The 10,185-nt window shown below is 38.3% G+C and overlaps 1 non-coding gene across 1 annotated transcript; it reads right to left on the reverse strand.

Annotated features, from left to right (window-relative positions):
* Positions 1–1,183: 1,183 nt before the first annotated feature.
* LOC121983485 lies at positions 1,184–1,289 on the reverse strand. The gene has a single exon (XR_006112535.1). It is a non-coding gene; the product is annotated as a small nucleolar RNA R71 (small nucleolar RNA).
* Positions 1,290–10,185: the final 8,896 nt, after the last annotated feature.

Here is a 10,185-nt window from a genome sequence, read left to right on the forward strand (position 1 = left end):
CGGTTGTCTATTGCAAGAGAGAACCAACAACCTTCTATAAATGTTGGACAATTGAGAAATAGAATTTGGTAGATCATTTACATTGAGGAATCTTACAAAGAAACCAAAACTCCTAAAACATTCCTTTATCATAGCCCATAATCTTGTTTGTTGATCTTTCATTTCTATGTTTACTTTTCATTAGTTACATTTAGCTTTTGGAAACCAATTGATTAGTTGTTTAGCTAACTCATGTTGAAACATTTCTAGTGTTTATTCCAGTCCCTGTGGATACGATAATCTTTTATATTACTCGCGACATTTCCGTACACTTGTAGAACGTAACAAGTTTTTGGCGCCGTTTCCGGGGACTGCGCTATAACATTAGAGATTATCGATTGAGTTAGACTAAACATGACTTTTTCTTTTCTTTTCATTAGCATAGTTGTAACTAATCTTTAGAATTCTGTTTTCATATTTTTTTCTTGTATAACTTTCTACTTCTTGTCAATTCTTTTTGTTGCAATTCTAATTTTGCATTCTTGATTTCTAGCACTCTAATCTAACTTTTCTCTATTTTCTCTTTTGATCTAGTTTCTTTCTTCTTTTCTTTAGTAAACATATCTTGCAATCTTTAGCATATGAATTATTCTAGACATTTTTCTTTTTCCTTTTATCTTTTCTTTCTTGTTTTCATTATGCACTTTCTTTCTTGCAATTTTAATTCTGCATTGTTTTTCTTGCTTCTCATAGTGCATTTTATTTCTTGTCTTTGAGTCTTCAATTTTTTTTCTTCTAATAATTTTTTCTTGAATATCCATGAGCACTAACATGTCAAACAGGCCCATGAGAAATTTTTCTATACCCTTTTCTGTAAGATTTTTATCTCCCATTGTGCAACCTCAAATTGAAGCAGAAAGTTTCCAACTAGACTCAGAGATAATTTTCATGATACAAGGTCACAAATTTGGAGGAGAAGTATCAGAAAGTCCTTATCTGTATCTTGAAACATTTTTAGAGATTTATGATTTGGTGAAATGTGAAGGAGTATCAGCAGATGCAGTTCGATTGATGACATTTCCTTTCAGTATCAAGGATAAAGCAAGGACTTGGCTATATTCTCTCTGTCCTCAAAGCATTACAAGTTGGGAACAATTGGAGAAGCAATTTCTGAATCATTTTTTCCCTCCAAGTAGAACAGTGTATATGAGGATTTGTATAACAAATTTTGCTCAGGCATATGGAGAATTATTATTTGAATCATGGGATAGATTCAAGAGTCTTCAAAGACAGTGCCCTCATCATGGTTTTAAAAAATAGTCGATTTTGCACATATTCTATGGGGGAATTTCTTTCTCAGACAAGAGTTTATTGGATTCATCAGCTGGAGGTTCTTTTATGGACAAAAGTGTAGATGAAGCTTATTCATTAATTGATCAAGTGACATTGAACCTCCATGAATGGTCGAACAAAAGTTGGATGGAATTTCCCTCAGATATTCAAGAAGTGCAAGCCATAAATGTAAGAGAGCTTGTCAAATAAAATGAAGTTCAACCACCTAAAAAAGTTGAAATTCACAAGTCACAGAGTGAGGAGTTCAAACATTTGGGGGCAAAGCTTGATAGTATTGTTTCAAAATGGTTTAAAGAAGATCCCCCTCCTACACAGTCAAGATCTAATGAAAAGTGTGATGATGTTGGGTTGAGAAGTGGCAAAAATCATGAAGAACTTCTGAAGAATGACATGTTTAGAATTGAGGAGAAGAATAATAGAAGATCACAAGAACTCAGTTCCATTTCTCTAGGAAGTTCCCAAAGGCCACAAGTACCTTTTCCTCAACGATTAATCACACTAACACTAAATAAGCAAGTTGGACCTCCTCCAAAAGCTCAAAGGGAATTTGGGAAAAAGGAAGTTCAGTCTTTCCCAGTATCTTCACTAAGGGTTCCTTTTCCATAAAGGTTAGTGGGGGTCAATGAAAATAAAGACTTCGGCAAATCCTGTGACACTAATATGGTTGAGTGTAGATTTTTGAATATATATGAAGATGAGGATTTTTTAGATGAGGATTTTATTGATAATGCAGTGGTAAATAAGTTTTCAGATCTACCTCAAAATTTTATAGTGTGTTATAGTGACATTGAATTTTCAGATGATGAATGTGATGTGGTAGATCAACTTAAAACTGCAAGTGAAGTTATTGATCCTCTTGTTATTGATTCTCCTATTGAGGACATAGATGTTGGTTTATTTTTTGATGTATGTGTCGATGTTGATGATATGGAAGAATGTGTAGGGAATTGTGTTGTGGAAGCAGCATCTCAAGGATCACCACCTTTGTTAACATAACCCTTAGAGGTTTTAAGAATTGATCATGTTGTGGAACAATGTGTAGGGACTTATGCAGAGCTAGCAGAGTCTCAAGAATCACCATCATTGATATCATCAACACCTGAGCTAGAGCCAGAACCATCATTTGATTCAGAGGAAGTCACATCTACATGTTTAGAAATTTCAGGTATTTCTCAGCAAAGTAAGGTTAGTATTTCTTGTGATCTTTTGGAAAACTTTATGGAGGTACCTATAATTGACTTTGTTGGATGTGATTCAGTTTTTATTACTTATTCATCTTATCTTGATATGGTTCTAGCTCTATACTATATAACATGCTTGTGGGAGATTTTTTTTTCTTTTGGATGTGCAGATTTCACATGGGCCAATAATTGGAAGCTCAATCTGAAACGTCTTCGACCACCTGAAAAAATTTCCAAGAAGAAGACGAAGATGGAGAGAGTTATACTTTACTTTGTAGCTCCTTTGATGAAAGCTCTCTCTATAATAAGAGCCCTTGGTAGGAGGGTTCTAAAATATCTTACCCCTCCAAGAGCAAGATTTAGATGAATCTAATTAGATTGGTCGAGCTAAAGACCTTAAACTAGCGCTTCTTGGGAGGCAACCCAAGGGTTTCTTTTTAGTTAATTTCATTTCATGTCTGTATTCTTCATTAGTAGTGCTTTTACTTGGTTTTTGTTTTGTTTTCAGGTTGAAATTTAACTTCCATGAGCTGACCATGATTTCTTCATGGGCATGGAAGTGTGGGAGGAGCTAGAATGGAGGAGAAGTGTCAATTGGAGAAAAACAGAGCATGGTCGTGTGCTGCACACGACCAGGCTTACGGTGCAGAAAGTGGAGATGCTTGGGCCGTGTCTACATGACACGGCCGTGTGGAGTCTCCAGAGAAGAGGAGGTATGAGGCCGTGTCTCCGACACGACCGTGTGAAGAATCCAGAAGAGGAAAGCTTCTCGGCCGTGTCTCACACACGACCGTGTGAGGGAACCAATGCAAAAGCCTGCACTGGCTGTGCCATCTGACACGTTCGTGTGAAGAATCCAGAGGAGGAAGCTGTTGGGGCCGTGTCCTAGACACGACCGTGCATGGATACCAGTGAGGAAAAAGGAGATGGCCGTGCCAATTGGCACGCCCGTGTGACTCAACCCGAGAAGGAGAGGGATTGGGCCGTGTAGATCTACACGACCCGTGTGGGGAATCGACCAGATCCAAGCCGTGTCCCCCACACACCCCCTTCATCTTTGCACCCCCTTCTCTCCAAAACTCCTCTTTCCTCAAACCTCTCTTCCAAGTTCTCTCAGATCTAGTTCTAAACCCTTCTTTTCTTCATAAATTTCATCTAGATCTATATCCTTCTCTTCTCCTAGATCTATGATCTCCATTTCCTTAACCTAAGATCTTGTCCTTTAAGACCCATTTCCTCAAGATCTAATTCCTTTAAGCATAAATAGTACCCATCCCTACTTAAGCTAGACATTATGTCCAATCTTTTGAAGAAACTACGCAAGGGAGGTGGTGGTTCAAGTGGAGACAAAGGGAAGGAGCCAAGCAAGGACAAGGGAAAACAACCAGTCAAAGGCAAGGGAAAGAGGACATCACACGACGAAGGTAATGACAATGAATTCAATATTGTATTTAGAAATGATGATCAAATAACTAGATTTGTAATTCTTGTCAATAGAAAGATTGTGTGTACTTGGTATATGGACCCAATTGTTTTAGATATGATGGGAATTAGGGACGATATAGATTGGATGATAGGGTTCTTAGATTGGAGTGATATGTTGTACTCACATCTACCAACTTATCCTCGCCTTGTTCTGGAGTTTCTGAATTCGTTAGATGTCCATTTTACTAATGAGGACGATTATGTTGGCAAAATAACTTTTAGATTAATGAATCAAGAATTTCAATGGACATTTAGTGACTTTAATACTTGTTTTGGATTGTCTTTCGGTATCTCTCGAAGGTTTGATTCTAGGTTTAATTGAAACCATTTTTGGAATTCAATTACTGGATTAGATCATCCTTATGAGCCCTCTAGAGCCAAGGCTTCTCACATGCAAAACCCTGTTTTTAGATATCTACAAAGAATTATGAGCAAAACTATTTTTGGTAGGGGTGATAGTGATGGAGTCGTCAAAAAGGTAGAACTTTATTCTCTATAGACCATGCTATATAAGGTTGATTTTGATTCCGGTTTTCATTTCTTACAAACCTTAGTGAGAACTGCGAGGGCATCTTCGGGATCAATAGTGCTTGGTGTTCTGATTACCCAAGTAGTCATTAACTTGGAACTTGATTTAGAAGGGTTAGAAGTTATTCATGGCAATGATATAATTGACATGGATGCATGTCTTGCAATGAAGATGATCGTTCGGGATGAGAATGGGTTTGCATTTCCTAAGAGGAATGGTTTTCCTCTACCTCTTCCTTGTCCTGAACGAATGTCTATTCGCAACCCTGCTAACTGGGTAATCACCGATGTCGACCCTGAAAATGTTCCCTCTATATCCGGAGACACAGAGCTGCACATTGAGCCCTCGACATCTGGATACCCGTAGCCTTCCGGACATCCGGATCTTGCTAGGCATTCTTTTACTTATGGTACGGGTTCCTCCAGATTTGACTTTTCTGATTTTCGTGCTTCTCTAGAATCGCTTCATGAGAAGCATGATGCCCAATGAAGAATGTTGGAAGGCCGCTTCTCTTGATCAGATAATCAGTTTAGAGAAGTACAAGAGCACTTTCAGTTCACAAGGAACTTTCAGGGTCAAGTGGCCGAATTTGTCCAGGATTATGATACAAATCAAGCTAGAATGAGAGATTTTATGTAAAGCATGAGTGTCACTAGCCAACAAGTAGATGCTTTGTTTGAGTATCATATAATCCTGAGCGAAACTCTAGGTTTCCCTAGTTTTCCCGTTGGTTAGCCACGTCGTAGGCACCCTTTTCCTCGCCCCCTCCACCTCCACCATATTGATTTCATCGGGATGATGAAAAGTTTGAGTCTGGGGGGGTGTCAAACCTGATTTCTTTTTGCGCTCTAGTTTTCAGTTTTTTCTTGTTTCCTACATGTCTAGTTTTTGTTTTGCATTCTATTTTGATTGTCTTGCTTGAGTGTTTGTTTTGATAGTCATTTGATTATCTTTTGAAATCTTGTGGCATACATCTTGAGAACATCAAACTTCACTTATATGCTTTCTTGTCTTCAAGATAAAATGTTAGCACGTTCATTATCTAGATTCATGATGTTGTAAATGATGCTAGTAGTATGCTTAGTGTACCTCTTTTCTCTATCTTGAGTAGCATGAAATAAGCTAAATATCTTTTGGAGATAAGTTTTAGTCTTGGCTTGACCTTAAGAATCTTACTTTCACTACACTTTGACTTGATGCTTGAATGGTTGATATCATTGAAATAGTCATGATTCATCTTGTTTGTTTAGTACTTGGTTTCCATGGTGATTTTTCAAACTTCATTTTGGTTATTGGATGAGGCTCAACTCATGCAAGCTCATTTGGAAAAAATCAAAATATCCCAACATTTGTGCTAAAAGTACACTTGTGGAATAAGATTTGCACAATGCAAATGCTTATGGAAAAAATTGAAAAAAAAACAATGAAAAAAAAAGTAAATATGGGATATAAAAAACATTTGTCATGAGTGGAATCTAGCAAGTCACCCCTTTGAGACCGTAGGTTACTGGGGAAATGACTGCTTAGCTTCTCTTGAGATTGAGCACGCCTTTGAGATCATGGGTTGATTGAGAAATATGAACCAAGTATTTGGCAAGTAAGTGTCTATCACTGGTTACTTGTCCATCACTGGAAACATTAGGAATTCAAATTTGATGACGACTTGACTAGGACATAGATTTAAACTTGAAGAGTTGTTTTTGCATTGTGCACAAGATACTTATGCTTGAGCCATACTTGACTTTGTTTTCAAGATCATGCTTGTTAGTGAAACTTTTTGATAGAGTTAGGAAAGTACATTATGGTTTATGAATGTGTTGTAGAACATATGAATGTAGATTGCAGCATTTTGCTTGAGGACAAGCAAAGGTTTAAGTCTGGAGGTGTGAGGTGTGTAGATTGTATACACTTATTGGCATGTTTTGACGTACATTCACATACTTTAAGCATACTTGATCTATGCATTTTTGTACTTTCAGCTTTCATTTTTAGCATATTTACTCTCTTTGTTCGGAGATATGCTTTTGTGTATTTTCTATACACAAGAGTCGAAATTGGTGAAGATTTCGTGTTTAAAGACAAATTTGTGAGCAAAGCAAAGGGAAGAAGGTACCCTACCTGAACCACACACTGCCCTGCTCTGGGGGGTTGCCCAGGTCGTGTGGAGATCACGGGCCAGAAGGCTGCAGCAGGAAACGAAGAGGTCATGGCCGTGTGAACCTCACACGGCCGTACAAGGATCTGAAGAAACCAAATTGAGAAGGAGCCTAGGTCGTGTGCACCACACGACCATGTGAGTTTTCCAAAGCAAGGAGAAGCTGCGCCCGTGTACCTCACACGGCCGTGTGAGGTTCTCAGTGGCAAGGAAGGAAGCAGACCGTGTGCATCACACGACTGTGCCAGATTTGCAGAGGCTAAGACAGTTCAGGCCGTGTAGATCTACACGACCGTGTAAAGGGGATATTGGGGATGTTTACCACGGTCGTGTCTCACACACGGCCGTGTAAGGCTGGCAGAGAGGAGAGTGGGCAGGGCCGTATGAACCTCACACGGCCGTGCCACGGGGCTGTGTGGCGCCCAAACTTCACCTCTATTTAAACCCTTCTTCAAGATTTGAAAGGGGATCTTCTCCCTCTTGGGGAGAGAGCGAGATTTGGGTGTTTCCTCTCAATCTTGGGAGGATTTCTGGGTGATCTAAAGGAGGGTCTTCAAAGGAATCGACTCCGGGAGCATAGATTGGATCCGAAGACCAAGCTTCATCTTAGATAAGTTTTCTTTCTCTCCTCTTCTTGGATTGGGGGATCAAGAAATGCTTGTAATCTTTGTATTTTCGTATTTCTCTCTTCGATTCATGGAGTAGATCTCTTTGTTTTAGGATGGAGGGAGTATTTGTATGATGAATTGATGTAAACTCTTGTGGATTTGCCATTTCCTTGTTTCTATGATATTGTCTTGTTTGTATCAATTCAATTTTGGATGTATTGTTGTGATTTGGACCTAATTCACATTCTTGATTGATTGTTTGAATGTCTTGTGGATCTTGTAGAGATTATCTCTCACTCGATTTTTCGAGGGAAGCACGCGTAAGGTGTAAGCCTGTGTAAGGACGTGTGAGGGATGAGCTTTATGGGGGAAATAGGATAATTCAAGAGGGTAGGATAGATTTATGAATTAATCTTTATATCTTATGGGTTGAGAGGTAATGATTTCTATGTTGATTTTCCGAGGGATCTTCGTGACAGGAACATGCCCGTGTAAGGACAACATAGGCTCATATCTAATTGATCGCATTTAGGTATAGATTTCAGTCCTAAGCCGGTTGTCTATTGCAAGAGAGAATCGATAACCTTTTATAAATGTTGGACAATTGAGAAATAGGATTTGGTAGATCATTTACATTGAGGAATTTTACAAAGAAATCAAAACTCCTAAAACATTCCTTTATCATAACCCATAATCTTGTTTGTTGATATTTCATTTCTATGTTTACTTTTCATTAGTTACATTTAGCTTTCGGAAACCAATTGATTAGTTGTTTAGCTAACTCGTGTTGAAACATTTCTAGTGCTTATTCCAGTCCCTGTGGATACGATAATCTTTTATATTACTTGTGACATTTCCGTACACTTGCGGAACATAACATCGATCGACCGAACAATCATTTCTTAATGGCACATTAATTCTAGATCTCGGCGAACAGGGAAGGATCTCTATTCGGTCGACCCAACAAGGGGATCAGTCGATCAAACACTTTAATGTTATTAAATACCGAAGATCAAATCAGCATCAGATCATAGCGAAGATAGAAGGGAGATGGTTCGGTCGACCGAACCTAGGGATCAATCGATCAAACATCGACGACTCTTATAAAAGTGAGTTCGAGGTCCGCAACTGAGTAACGAAATCTGTTTGGTTCGAAGTTCATCTCTGTGCTAACTGCGGTTGTTCATGCTACTGCTCTACAACTCGTCTTCACACAAGCAACTACTTCATTCAAGTGCCGACCGAGCTTCATCTTCCATATAAGTGTTGGTATACTTTTATTTTAAAGCTTGCATTGTACTTAAACTCACATAAGATAGTTGGTTGTTACTATCTTATATTCTTACATATTGTACAATCCCAAGATGAAGTCTTGGAAATTATTGTTAAATTTTCTATTATACAAGAATGACAAACTCTCATCAAGAAGGCTACATACAACATTGTTTGCCCACCCCTTTTCAATGGAGAAGACTTTAGCTACTGGAAGAGGAAGATGGAATGATTCTTGAAATATGATATCATCATGTGGTTCAACATCAAAAAGGGATATATACCGCCAAGCGATAAAGGAGAACCACTAGATCCATAAAAATGAGATTTAGAGATGAAGAAAAAGGCTCAGATCGATTCTAAAGCAATGAACACTCTCTAATGTGGTCTAAAAGGAAGAGCTTAACTGAGTTGACCCCTTTGAAAATGCAAAAGAACTCTAGGATCGACTAGTCAAGCTACGTGAAGAAACCAACGACTCTAAGGTAACAAAGCGAGATCTACTTTTAAATCGATTATTTAATATCAAAATATTACATGGAGAAATTGTGCCACAACTGCACTCGAGAATAAAAGACATTATCAGCAGGCTCCACCTCATTGATCATCATTTTAAAAATCGAGATGTTATTGTTGGTGCAGGGAGCACCAGACAATCGAACCTAAGTTTGAATTATGGCAAAGTGTTCAAAGTTAAGTTGTCTTATTATCTAACAAGTGTGATCGAGCTTGTAGGAATGTCCTAAGTGTTCTTAGGCAAAAGTCCTAGTGGATACTAGGCAGGTGGAAAACCCTATGGGGAGGTAACCCTAGGTTCTAGGTATTAGTGAGAGCCCTAGAGCCAATCACGTGATGATTGTTGTATGTACTCGATGTATTATATTCCTATATATATTTATAATGATATTTTTTTATGGTTATTATACTTACTTGTATTGGTGCCAAATAACTAAGTATAATAGCGTCCTTGAGTAGAAGGTTCATATCTATATCAATCGATTGGTTTAATCGATAATAAGATGATATAGAGAATACTACTCTTATTCATTCCTAGTCAAGTATTAACATTCAGGGACAATGTTAATGTGATGAGACTAGCATGTAGGTCAACTCGATGACTTGATCTCACAAGTCATGGATATTAGATATCAAGTTGACACATGGGTATGCATTGGAGAATTTATACTGAATGACCCACTTAGAGAAAGTATCATGGATCCTTATATGAGTGTCATATACTTTCTCATGTGACTATTAGTATGACTATCAGTCTTTGGACCTGAAGTCACATGGTTCCCTACATAAGGAGTTGCATACTTTGGCTTCGTCAAACGTCACCCATAAATGGGTGGACTATAAAGGCGATTACTGAGTATGTAACAAATTGTGTAGAGGGATGTGAGTGATGTAGATGGGATCTATCCCTCCTATATGACGGGAGTGACATCATGATTCTTGATAGAGTGAGACCACTAAGTGCATGACCATGCCCAAATGAGTCAATATGAGATATTGAGCTCATTTGATTAGAGTGAGTCTACTTGGAGTTCAAGACATAGATTGATTAGAGGATGACACGGTCTATGCATCATTTGATCAATCTAGATGTCTAGGATAGAAGAA

Source organism: Zingiber officinale, chromosome 5A, assembly GCF_018446385.1.
Source record: "Zingiber officinale cultivar Zhangliang chromosome 5A, Zo_v1.1, whole genome shotgun sequence".
NCBI lineage: Eukaryota > Viridiplantae > Streptophyta > Magnoliopsida > Zingiberales > Zingiberaceae > Zingiber > Zingiber officinale.